The sequence below is a fragment of the Petaurus breviceps genome, unplaced genomic scaffold (genome assembly GCF_028583685.1).
Source record: "Petaurus breviceps papuanus isolate PSGF00001 unplaced genomic scaffold, PetGlider_PUasm1.0 179, whole genome shotgun sequence".
NCBI lineage: Eukaryota > Metazoa > Chordata > Mammalia > Diprotodontia > Petauridae > Petaurus > Petaurus breviceps.
In genome coordinates, this window is record NW_027185779.1 from 5,380,188 (window position 1) to 5,393,214 (window position 13,027).

At 38.5% G+C, this 13,027-nt stretch overlaps 1 protein-coding gene and 1 pseudogene across 1 annotated transcript in view; one reads left to right on the top strand and one right to left on the bottom strand.

Annotated features, from left to right (window-relative positions):
* The window catches only part of TMEM67 (transmembrane protein 67), an 87,317-nt gene that overhangs the window by 22,025 nt on the left and 52,265 nt on the right, over positions 1 to 13,027 (bottom strand). The gene's annotated exons all lie outside the window — the stretch shown is intronic.
* LOC138160041 (dnaJ homolog subfamily A member 1-like) lies at positions 4,588 to 11,984 on the top strand (annotated as a pseudogene).

The window sequence follows — 13,027 nt, forward strand, 5'->3', positions numbered from 1 at the left end:
GAGGATCTGCAGCTTCTCTGTAACATATTAGCAGAGAGATGGCAGAGACACTGAGAGCATTTTTTAAGGCTAATGTAAATTTTCTAGGCCAGAGATGTCAAACCACCTGCAACACTGCCCAGTGCCAGCTTAAAATGTAACTGGGAAATATCTGACAATAAAATACAAAATAACATAAATAATATTCATATGTAGTTTTCTAAATCAATATGTGACTAAAAGGACTGGTCTATGTGGTGTCAGTGATAGAACTATAATCCAGGTCCTTCTTAACTAAGTCCAAATCTAGCTCCTAAGTTACTACATGTTGCATGCATTGAAAAAAAATTAATTCTATTCTATTTACAAAATAAAAATACTATAATTATATATAACAGTTGCAAGTGACTTTTGAGGGGGGTAGGGGGAAAGGCAAGACAATTGGGGTTAAGTGACTTGCCCAAGGTCACACAGTTAGTCAAGTGTCAAGAATCTGAGGCTGAATTTGAACTCAGGTCCTCCTGACTACAGGGTCAGTGCTCTATTCACTTTGCCACCTAGCTGCCCCCACAAGTGATTTTTAACAAGATTCTATTCTAGGAACTTCATAAAGATGAGAATTAATGTAAGTTTATATATAGTCACATAATGACTGATTTTTTTCTCTCCTACCTTAAAAAGTGAAGGGATAAAGGAGACTTATCTGTCACTCGACATAAAGCAGTTAAAGTCACTAGCACAGTTTATATGTAGGCTGGCACAGTTCTTTATGTGACAAGGGATTCAGTCTAAAATAGGAATAGATAAGAATGAGCTTTGGGAACTCAATAGTAGCTCATCATTCCATTCTTAAAGAAGATGAAAGGCAAAGTGCTCTGTACATAGTTTTCAATAAGTATTTGTTGAATTTAATTTAATGTGTTGCTGTAAAAAAAAAACACTAGTTTAGATTAGATGGATTCTCTGAATCTCAGAACATCCATATGTTCCTCATTATAATAATAATAACAATGTTAATAATAGCATACATATAAGTGCTTCATGGTCTGCAAAGCACTTTACAAATATAAAAGCAGCTCATCAAAATAAAAAGTGTAAATAGAAATGGGTGATTGAAGCAATTAGCAAAAAAAGATGAGTAAAGCAGTTTCCAAGGCTGCATGATTCAGTAAACTCTGTCTTGGACATCTCCCATAGTGTTCACCTGTGAGTTTAAATTTGAAGTGGGCTTTAACTTTGTAAGACTTCCTTTAAAACAGACACTACCTCCAAAATGGACTTTCTACTGAGCATGCCTCTCTTATACTCCCAAAGTCACTGGTTGATCTCTGGCAGTTTTGAATGGAGTTCGGTGTTGACAAGTCTTGCATCTTGACACTGGAGGTATTGCCAGTAAATGCCCACCCAAAGCCTGACCACCATTAAAGCAAAGTCATGTTTTTAACTCTCCTGATTATACATCTGGGTATAACATGCATCTGAATGCATCTGGGCAGAGAGAGACAGATAGGACAGGACATCAAACAACAGACCATCTTATTCAGCTACTAACAATTCTCCCCTTTATCCTGTCATATGAATGTAGGGCTAAGGGGGATAGGGAGGAAAAAAGAATAGTTATTATTTGAGCTAATATTTACACTGTTAACAAAAATAGCTCAATAGATTTTTCAAGTCAATTTTTGTACATTATCTCATTTGAGTAATGGAACACAAGCTGCCTGCCTAACTCTCTGTGATAACAGGTGAGTATATCTTTACAATCCTTTTGCATAAAGTTAAATTCAATTCAATAAATATTTATTAAGCATCTACTAAATGCAAAGCACTGAGGGTGATACCAAGAAAAATAAGATAAAATCCTGACCATAAAGGAGCTTGCAACCAAGTAGGAGATAGAAAGTATTTTTTAAAATAACTAAGTGGCAGCTAGGAGGCTCAATGGATACAGCACTAGACCTGGAGTCAGGAAGACCTGAGTGGAAATCCAGCCTCAGACGCTCACTAACTATATGACCCTGGGCAAGTCATTTAACCCCCATTTACCTTAATCCACTGGAGAAGTAGATGGCAAACCACTCCAGTATCTTTTCAAGAAAACCCCATATGGGACATTAGACAGGAGCTTCTCAGCTCCCTGGAGGTTTACTCTGGATCCTGGCAGATTACGAACGACAGTGGAGACCACAGATAAGGTGGTCATAGTACTTTATTCTCAATGGTGCCAGGTCAAGACAGGGGGCATCCACCCACCCCTACAGCATTCCCAGCATTCTGCCCTTACTGACCAATGCTTTGTTTGATTTATAGAGAAGTGCACAAAGAAGGCATCATGGGAACAATAAACTCAGAAGTTTATATTAACTATGGTTATATAATGATGTGTCAGCACAGAACAAGTGCTGTGGGGGTGTTTACGGGTCAAGTTTATCAGCACAGCTCAAGTACAGAGTGAGTGTTTATGACCAGGATCCTGGCCTGGCTGCATGTATCAAATTGGATCCATGCCACCTTACATACATGGAGTCACAAAGAATCAGAAATGACAAAACAATTAAATAACAAAAATAACTGTCATGTAAGGCTGAATGTGGTTAAGTGCTAGGGAGAGATTTTTATAAAAAGTGCTAGGGAAACACAAGGGATATAAAGTTTACTTCCAACTAAAGAACTCAGAAGAAGGTGGCTCAAGATTTATTTGGGTTGGGTTTGATGGGCAAGTATAATTTTTACATGCAGAGATACCGTGAGAAGAAGAGGGAAGAAGTAGGGATTTAGGACTTCTTAAGTAGATAAAACATAAGAAAAGATACAGAGGTAAGAAAGCACAGAACATTTGCAGGAGACGTAAGTAGCTTGATTTGGTCAGCAAAGGGTGTACAGAAGGAGAAATGGGAGATAAGAGAAGGTTGGGGATAGATTGGAAGATGCCATGCTTAGGAGTTTGGACTTTATTTGGTTAGTAATCTGAATCAGTGGAAGGTTTTGAGTGATGGAATCATATGATCAGAGTTGTATGATAGGAAAAGTATTATGTTGGCAGTGACTAAATGAGGGAAGAGACCAAAAATGAGGCAGTAAAGAATTAAGGTTTTTAAAATTAGACAGCTACAGGAATAAGGACACCATTAACAGAGATAAGGAATTTAAAAGCAGTATGGAAAATTGACTGCAAGCAAAGATGGATTTGGTTTCAGACAGGGTGAGTTGGAGGTACAATAGAATATCCAAAAAGATATTCAATAAGAAAGTTGGAAATTTGATTGCAGAGCTGGGAAAAGAGGTCAAGACTAGAAATGAAGATTTGAATTTGATAATCATTCACAGAGAAAGAATAACTGAGAATAAGTAAAACAATATGCAGAGAAGAAGATAGGCATTTGGAAATGTATTCTATATTTGAGAAATGTCTTTAGGAAGAATACAAAATATCCTGGGTAATGATATTTCTTGTATTCTCTGGATATATTAGGAAACTAATAAGTAAAATCTTATTTCTCTGGGGACAATATGAAAGCTATCCTTTTTAGCTGCAGTTGCTTTGTGTTTGCAAGTTGAATTTACAGCCAAGAGTTTTAATATGGATACATTCAATTCCTAAAGTGTCAACTCGGTTGCTTATCAGATTGTACACTAAAAGTACCAAAAGTTAAATTTTTAGACTCTCAAGAAACTGTGACTCTTAGCACCTTCTGTCCTCTTTTTTTCACCACTCTATCATTGTTACTATCGAATTGTCAGGGTCCTAGGGTTGTTTTATATTTTAATTGTTTCATAGGTTGCAAAGGCCAAAATATTCATTAACTTCTGGCCAACCTTCTGGTTATAAGCCAGCCATTCTCTATATAAATAAGCTAGTTCTCAGACAGTAAAAAAAATCTGTGACCAGGTAAATATGTGACACTTTTCTAGACAAATAGAAATCTTCAGATCTCACACCGGGCAGACATAACTTTCCATAATCTGAGGTCACCTCCACACCAGGATGAGGCATGAGAATAGGCCTTTTTGTGTGCGTTTAATTCACAATTGTAGTTTAAAAGCTTAAAATACAAACACAGGTTGAGGTAATATACAGAAAATTGAAATCCATCAAAAAATCCAATTTGACTCAATAAGCATTTATTTAGTTCCTTCTGTGCACAAATAGCTAACTTTACTGAATTAACAGAATTCTATGGAGAGAAGCTTCATGACATAGTGGATGGGGTGCAGAGCAGGCCTTAACATCAAGACAACCCGGGTTCAAATTTTACCTCTGATATATAAAATGGCTGTGTGACTCTAGCAAAGTCGATTAATCTGTCAGTGACCGAGACAGCTTAGACCCTAAACTGAAGAATAGCTGGGGATGTGCAATGGAAGATGGAGTTTCCTCAGCTAGGAAATCCCTCAGGCATGGACCAAAAAAAAAGTAAAAAGTACAAGTATTACAGTAGATTTGGAGATAAAAAAGATAAAAACTGAACTCCCTACCCTCAAGAAGCTTATGTTGTCTCAGAACCCAAAGACACAGAAAAACAAATCTCCCATTGAAGGCAACCTGGCAGACCGATAGAAAAGTTCTATTGCAATACATTGGGAGCTGAGTGCTGTCCCCAGTGAGCCATGGTTCCAGACTCAGGGCAGCCCCTACTAGCACCCAGACTGGCCAGCGCAGACTTAAGGAAAGTGAATCACCAGCAGCTATGGCAGTTTCCAGACTCTTCAACCCATAAACAACAAAAAGAAAATAAAAGGTCAGAGGGGAACTCTGTTGTAAGGGTGAAGGAACAGTGTCCAGCCCCTGCCCCAAGGGTGAGAAGCAGCAGAAGGTACGGTGGTGCCCTGTGGCTGCTTTCAGAGCTCCTGGCCTGCAGATTGTAGGGGGACCAAGCGACCATTCAGAGGGTAATCGCTCTTGTTTTGACATGCTTGGATCTGGATAGCAGCCTTGGGTGGTGGTCCTGGGGTGTGTGCCCAGAGAGCCAGAGCTTGTGGGGGCTGTAGAGAGGGAGACTATCTAATAGCTCTGGCAACTGTAAAAACCCCAGAAATTTGGGACAAAGCTCTCTCCGTTCTGTAAGCAGAGTTCTACCATGACAAAGAGCTCAAAAGTCAAGTAGTTGGCAAGATAAGGAAGCACAGTCAGATCATACAATCCTTTTTTGGGGACAAAAAGGATCAAAGCATGGAAATGGAGGAGGATAATGAAGTCAGAACTCCTGCATCAAAAGCTTCCAAGAAAAATATGAATTGGTCATAGGCCATGGAGGAGCTCAAGAAGTATTTTAAAAATCAAGTAAGAGAAGTGAAGGAAAAACTGGGAAGACAAATGAGAATGATGCAAGAAAATCACGAAAAGAGAGTCAACAGTCTGCTAAAGGAGACCCAAAAAAATTCTGAAGAAAATAACATCTTAAAAAGTAGATTAACTAAAATGTCAAAAGAGGTCCAGAAAAGCCAATGAGGAGAAGAATGCCTTAAAAAGCCAAATTTGCCAGGGTGGAAAATGAATTTCAAAAACTCACTGAAGAGAATAATTACTTCAAAATTAGATTGGAACAAATGGAAGCTAGTGACTTTATGACAAATCAAGATACTATTAAACAGATCCAAACAAATAAAAAAAAAATAAAAGGCAATGTGAAATATCTCATTGAAAAAAAACACTGACCTTGAAAATAGATCCAGGAGAGATAATTTAAAAATTATTGGACTACCTGAAAGCCATGATCAAAGAAAGAACTTAGAAATCATCCTTCAAGAAATTCTCAAAGAAAATAGCCCTGATGTTTTAGAACCAGAGGGCAAAATAGAAGTTGAAAGAATTCACCAATCACCTCTTGAAAAAGATCCCAAAAGAAAACTCCTAGGAATATTATAGCCAGGTTCTGGAATTCCCAGATCAAGGAAAAAATATTACAAGCAGCCAGGAAGAAACAATTTGAATACTGTGGAAACACAATCAGGATAACCCAGGATCTCGCAGCTTCTACAATGAGAGATCAAATGGCTTGGAATATGATATTCCAGAGGTCAAACAAAGGAGCTGGGATTAAAACCAAGAGTCACCTACCCAGCAAAACTGAGTATCATGTTTCAGGGGAAAATATGGTCATTCAATGGAATGTAAGACTTTCAAGCATTCTTGCTGAAAAAACAAGAGTTGAATACAAAATCTGACATTCAAATACAAGAAGCAAGAGAAGCATGAGAAGGTAAACAGGGAAAAGAAATCATAAGGAACTTAACAAAGTTGAACTACTTATATTCCTACATAGAAAAATTATAATTGTAACTTGTGAAATTTTTCTCACTATGAGGACAGTTGAAGGGAATAGGAATGTATGTGTGTGTGTATATATGTGTGTGTGTATGCATACATACATATATATGTCTACAGAGGAGGGTATATGGGCGTATGAATACATGTGTATATATGTGTACAGGTACACATAGACAGAGGGCACAGGACCAGTTGAATAAGAAGGGATGATATCTAAAAGGTGAAATTAAGAGGTGAGAGAGTAAAATAATGAGAGGAAATGGGGAGAGATGGAAAGGGGTAACTTATCTCATATAGAAGAGGAGAGGGAAAACTGTTACAGTGGAGGGGAAGGAGAGGAAGGAAAAAGAGAATGAGTCAACCTTATTCTCATTGAATTTGGCTTAGGGAGGGAATGACATACACACTAAATAGGGTATCTCACCCTACAGGAGAGTAGGGGGGAAGGGGATGAGAGGGGAGATGATGGAAGGGAGGGCAGGCTGGAGGGGAGGGAAGTTAGAAGCACCCACTTTTGAAAAGGGACAGGATCAAAGTAGAGAATAGAACAAGTGGGGGGGGGATAGGATGGAGGAAAATATAATCAGTCTTTTACAATATATCCACTATGGAAATGTTTTCCATAGCTACACATGTACAACCTATATTAAATTGCTTATCTTCCCAGTAAGGGTGGGTGATGAGGGAGGTGGGAAAGAATCTGGAATTCAAAGATTTAAAATCAAATGTTTAAAATATATATTATTATTAATATTTTCCCCAATCTGCCCTCCTTTTTATCACCCTCCCTCTTATCCCCTTCCCCCCCTGATTTCCTGTAGGGTAAGATACCCAACTGAGTGTGTATGTTATTCCCTCCTTAGGCCAAATTCAAAGAGAGTAAGGTTGACCCATTCCCTTTCATCTTTCTGCTCTTCCCCTCTATTGTAACAGTGTTCTCTTGCCTATTTCATATGAGATAATTTACCCTATTCTATCTCTCCCTTTCTCCTTCTCCCAATATATTCCTCTCTTCTTAATTTTATTTTTAAGATATCATCCCTTCATATTCAACCCATCCTGTGCCCTTTGTCTATGTATACATGTACACACATATGCACATACTCACATATATATTTATGCACACATACACCCTCCTATACATACATATATATGTATGTGTATATATATACATATGTATATATATACATATATATTCTCTTTAACTATCCTCATATTGAGAAAAATCTCATGAGTTATAATTATAGTTTTTACATGTAGGAATGTAAATAGTTCAACTTTAATAAGTTCCTTATGATTTCTTTTTCTTGTTTACATTCTCATGCTTCTCTTACTTCTTGTAATTGAAAGTCATTTTCTAGGGGTGGCCAGGTAGCACAGCGAGTAAGAGCACCGGCTCCAGTGTTGGAATGACCTGGAGATCGAATCCCGGGCTTAGACACTTAGCACCCACCCAGAAACACCTGGCCGTGTAACCTTGAGCAAGTTACTTAACCCCAATTGCTTAGGGGCAGCCAGGTGGCTCAGCGAGTAACAGCACCGGCTCCAGTGTTGGGATGACCCGGATCAAATCCAGGCTCAGATACTCAGCACCACACCCAGAAATAACTGGCCGTGTAACCTTGAGCAAGTTACTTAACCCCGATTGCTTAAAAGAAAAAAAAAGTCATTTTCTGTTCAGCTCTGGTTTTTTCATCAAGAATACCTGAAAGTCCTCTATTTCATTGAGTGATCATATTTTCCCCTGAAGCATCATGCTCAGTTTTGCTGGGTAAGTGATTCTTGGTTTTAATCCTATTTCCTAGATAACAATCCAAATGAAGAAGAAAGTTCAGACAGATTTCTCAAGCTTATAAAGTGCTTTCTGATGCAAAGAAAATAGACTTATATGACCAAATGGAGAACAAGCCCTTAAAAGAGTGTGGTTCTGGTGGTTGCTTTAATTCTCCAATGGATATCTTTGATATGTTTGTTGAATGAGGCAGAAGAATGAAAAGGGAACAGAGAAGTAAAATAATATTCATCAGTTATTGGTGATCTTAGAAGATTTATATAATGGTGCAACAAGAAAACTGGCTTTGCAAAAAAGAATGTAATTTGTGATATATGTGAATGATGGAGTGGTAATAAAGGAGCTGTAGAATGCTGTACAAATTGCAGAAGTACTAGAATAAAAATAAGAATTCATCAGATGGGACCTGGAATGGTTCAGCAAATTCAATCAGTTTGCATGGAATGACAAAGGCATGAGAAATAAATCAATCCTAAAGATAGATGTAAAAAGCTATAATGAGAGTAAAATTGTTCAAGAGAAAAAGATTCTGGAGATTCATATCGACAAGGGCATGAAAGATGGTCACAAGATAACATTTCATGGTGAAGGTGACCAGAAGCCAGGACTTGAGCCTGGAAATATCATTGCTTTTTTTTTAATCTTTTATTTATTTTTAGTTTTCAACATTCACTTCCACAAGATTTTGAGTTACAAATTTTCTCCCTGTCTTTCCCTTACCACCACCCCAAGATCTGCCTAATGAATACCCCTTCAACCAATTGCTCTCTCTTATATCCTTCTCCATCCTTCCTCCCCAACTCTCTAGGGCAAGGTGGATTTCTATAACACAGTGCCTGTATATCTTATTTCCCAGTTGGATGCAAAAACTTTTTTTAACATTTGTTTTTAAAACTTTGATTTCCAGATCCTTTTCCTTCTTCCCATCTCACTCACCCCCACTGGGAGGACAAGCAATTCAATAGGTTGTACACGTGTAGTTACTCAAAACATTTCCATAGTAGTTATATTGTAAAAGACTAATTCTATTTCCCTCCATCCTATCTCACCCGCCACTTAATTCTACTTTCTACTTTGACCCTGTCCTTTTCAAAAGTGAATGCTTCTAACCACCCTCTTCCCCCATCTGCCCTCCCTTCTATTACACCCCATTTCCCCTTCCCCCCTACTTTCCTGTAGGGTAAGATACCCAACTGAGTGTGTATGTTATTCCCTCCTTAAGCCAAATTCAATGAAAGTAAGGTTAACCCATTCCCTTTCACCTTCCTGCTCTTCCCCTCCATTGTAACAGTTTTCTCTTGCCTCTTTTATATGAGATAATTTACCCTAATCTATCTCTCCCTTTCTCCTTCTCCCAATATATTCCTCTCTCACCTCTTAATTTAATTTTTAAGATATCATCCTTCATATTCAACCCATCCTGTGCCCTTTGTCTATGTATACATGTACGCACATATACATACTCACATATGTATTTATACATACATATACCCTCCTATACGTAATATATGTATGTATACATATATATTCCCTTCAACTATCCTCATATTGAGAAAAGTCTCATGAGTTACAATTATCGTTTTTCCAGGTAGGAATTTAAACAGTTTAACTTTAATAAGTTCCTTATGATTTCTTTTTTCTGTTTACTTTCTCATGCTTCTCTTGTTTCTTGTATTTGAAAGTCAAATTTTCTGTTCAGCTCTGGTTTTTTCATCAAGAATGACTGAAAGTTCTCTATTTCACTGAATGACCTTATTTTCCCCTGAAGCATTATACTCAGTTTTGCTGGGTAGGTGATTCTTCATTTTAATCCTAGCTCCTTTGACCTCCAGAGTATCATATTCCAAGCCCTTTGATCCCTTAATGTAGAAGCTGCTACATCTTGTGTTAATCTGATTTGTTTCCACAATACTCAAATTGTTTCTTCCTGACAACTTGTAATATTTTCTCCTTGACCTGGGAACTCTGAAATTTGGCTATGATATTCCTAGGAGTTTTCTTTTAGGGATCTTTTGCAAGAGGTGATTGGTGAATTCTTTCAATTTCTATTTTGCCCTCTGGTTCTAGAATATCAGGGCAATTTTCCTGGAGAATTTCTTGAAGGATGATTTCTAGGCTCTTTTTTTGATCATGGATTTCATGTAGTCCTATAATTTTTAAATTATCCCTCCTGGATCTATTTTCCAGGTCAATGATTTTTCCAGTGAGATATTTCACATTGCCTTCTATTTTTTTTTCATTTGTTTGGATCTATTTAATAGTATCTTGATTTCTTATAAAGTCACTAGCTTCCATTTGCTGCAATCTAATTTTGAAGGAATTATTCTCTTCAGTGAGTTTTTGAAATTCCTTTTCCATCTGGCAAATTTGACTTTTTAAGGCATTATCCTCATTGGCTTTTTAGGCCTCTTTGCTATTTGAGTTAGTCTTTTTTTTTTTTTTTTTTTGCTTTTTGGAGGGCAATTGGGGTTAAGTGACTTGCCCAAGGTCGCAAGGCTAGTTTCTGTGTTAAGTGTCTCAGGCCAGATTTGAACTCAGGTCCTCCTGACTCCAGGGCAGGTGCTCTATTCACTGTGCCACCTAGCCGCCCCTAGTCTATTTTTTAAGGTGTTATTTTCTTCAGTCATGATGTTGACTCTCTTTTCATGATTTTTCTTGCATCATTCTCATTTCTCTTCCCAATTTTTCCTCCACTTCTCTTACTTGATTTTCAAAATCCTTTTTGAGCTCCTCCATGGCCTATAATCAATTCATATTTTTCTTGGAAGCTTTTGATTGAAGGAGTTTTGACTTTGTTGTCTTCTTCTGGTTCCATGTTTTGATCCTTTTTGTCCCCAAAAAGGATTCTATTGTGTGATTGTGCTTCCTCTGTTTGCTCATCTTGCCAGCCAATTACTTGCCTTTTGAGCTCTTTGACACGGTAGAACTCTGCTTCCAGAGTGGAGAGAGCTGTGTCCCAAATTGCTGGGTTTTTCGCAAATGTTGTCAGGGCTATGATGAGGGCATCCTCTCTACAGACACCACAAGCTCTAGCACACTGGCATTCCTCACCCCAGGACCACTACCCAAAACTGCAACCCAGATCCAAGCAGGTCACAGCAAGAGCGATTACCCTCTGAATGGTTGCTTGGTCCCCCTATGATTTATATGCCAAGAGCTCCAGAGTCAGTGCACCTCCGCCACCTCTGCTGCCCAGGACGCAGAGGCTTGACCATGCTCTTCTCTCACCCTGGATCAACTAACCTTTTACTTTCTCTTTGGCGTTTATGGGTTGAGAAGTCTGGAAACTGCCATAGGTGCTGGTGATTCACTGTGGCGGGTCTGGGCCACAAGTCTGGGCCCGCACAGCTCACACAGGCTTGTGCTCAGCTTCCAGCCCACTGCAGGAGAACCTTCCTGTCAGCTGGCCAGGCTGTCTTCTGTGGGAGATTAGTTTCTCTCTGTCGCTTTGTGGGTTCTGTAGCTGTAAAATTTGTTTAGAGTCATATTTTACAGGTATTGGAGGCAGCTGGTGCAGCAGCTTAAGCAAGTTCCTTCTTTTACTGCAACATCTTGGCTCTACTTCCCCCACTGTTTTGAATCAGAAGGATAATGGTATATTTACAGGACACAATGAGGACCTTTTTCACATGTATAGCTATCCAGTTGGTTGAAGCATTGTGTAGCTTTCAGAAACCAATATCAGCTCTTATCATAGAATACAGAACATTATTTCTGAATGAAGGCATGTCAATTTATCACAAACCTTGTGAAAAAGGAATTCTAAGCACTGGATTTAAGGTAAACTTCCCAGAGAATAATTTTCTTTCATCAGTTAAGCTACCTTTGTTGGAAAAATTACTGCTTGAAAAAAAGGAAGTAGGGGGGCAGAGTCAAGATGGCAGAGTAAAACAGGATTTCCATGGGGCTGCGGCTTCTACCTCCTCCAATTCATGTAAAAGGTGACTCTAAAGAAACTTTGGAGCTTCAGAACCCACAAAATGACACAGAGGAGCTAACCTCCCACTGAGGACAACCTGGCAGGCCAGCATGAAGTGGCCAGAGCAGTGCTCTGGGAGCCTAGCCCAGACCTGATGTTTTAGAACCAGAGGGCAAAATAGAGGTTGAAAGAATTCACCAATCACCTCCTGAAAAAGATCCCCCCCCGAAAAAACTCCGAGGAATATTATAAACAGTTCCAGAATTCCCAGATCAAGGAAAAAATATTACAAGCAACCAGGAAGAAACAATTTGAATACTGTGGAAACACAATCAGGATAACTCAGGATCTGGAAGCTTCTAGACTGAGGGATCGAAGGGCTTGGAATGTGATATTCTGGAGGTCAAAGGAGCTGGGATTAAAACCAAGAATCACCTACCCAGCCAAACTGAGTATCATGTTTTAGGGAAAAATATGGTCATGCAGTGGAATAAAGGACTTTCAAGTATTCTTGATGAAAAAACCAGAGTTGAATAGAAAATTTGACATTCAGATACAAAAAGCAAGAGAAGCATGAGAAAGTAAACAGGGAAAAGAAATCATAAGGAACTTATCAAAGTTGAACTATTAACATTCATACATGGAAAAACGATAATTGTAACTGATGAAACTTTTCTCAGTAGTTGAAGGGAATAGAAATATATATGTATATATGTCTATAATCAGAGGGTATATGGGTGTATGAATACATATGAGTGTGTGTATATATGTTTACAGGTACACATAGAGGGCACAGGACCAATTTAATAGGAAGGGATGATACTTAAAAGGTGAAATTAAGAGGTGAGAGAGGAATATAATGAGAGGAGATGGGGAGAGACAGAATGGGGTAAACTATCTTTTATAGAAGAAGCAAGGGAAAATGGTTAAAATGGAGGGGAAGAACAGGAAGGCAAAAGGGAATGGGTCAACTTTATTCTCATTGAATTTGGCTCGGGGAAGGAATGAAATACACACTACAGGAGAGTAGAGGGGAAGAGGATTAGAGGGGGGATGATGGAAGGGAGGG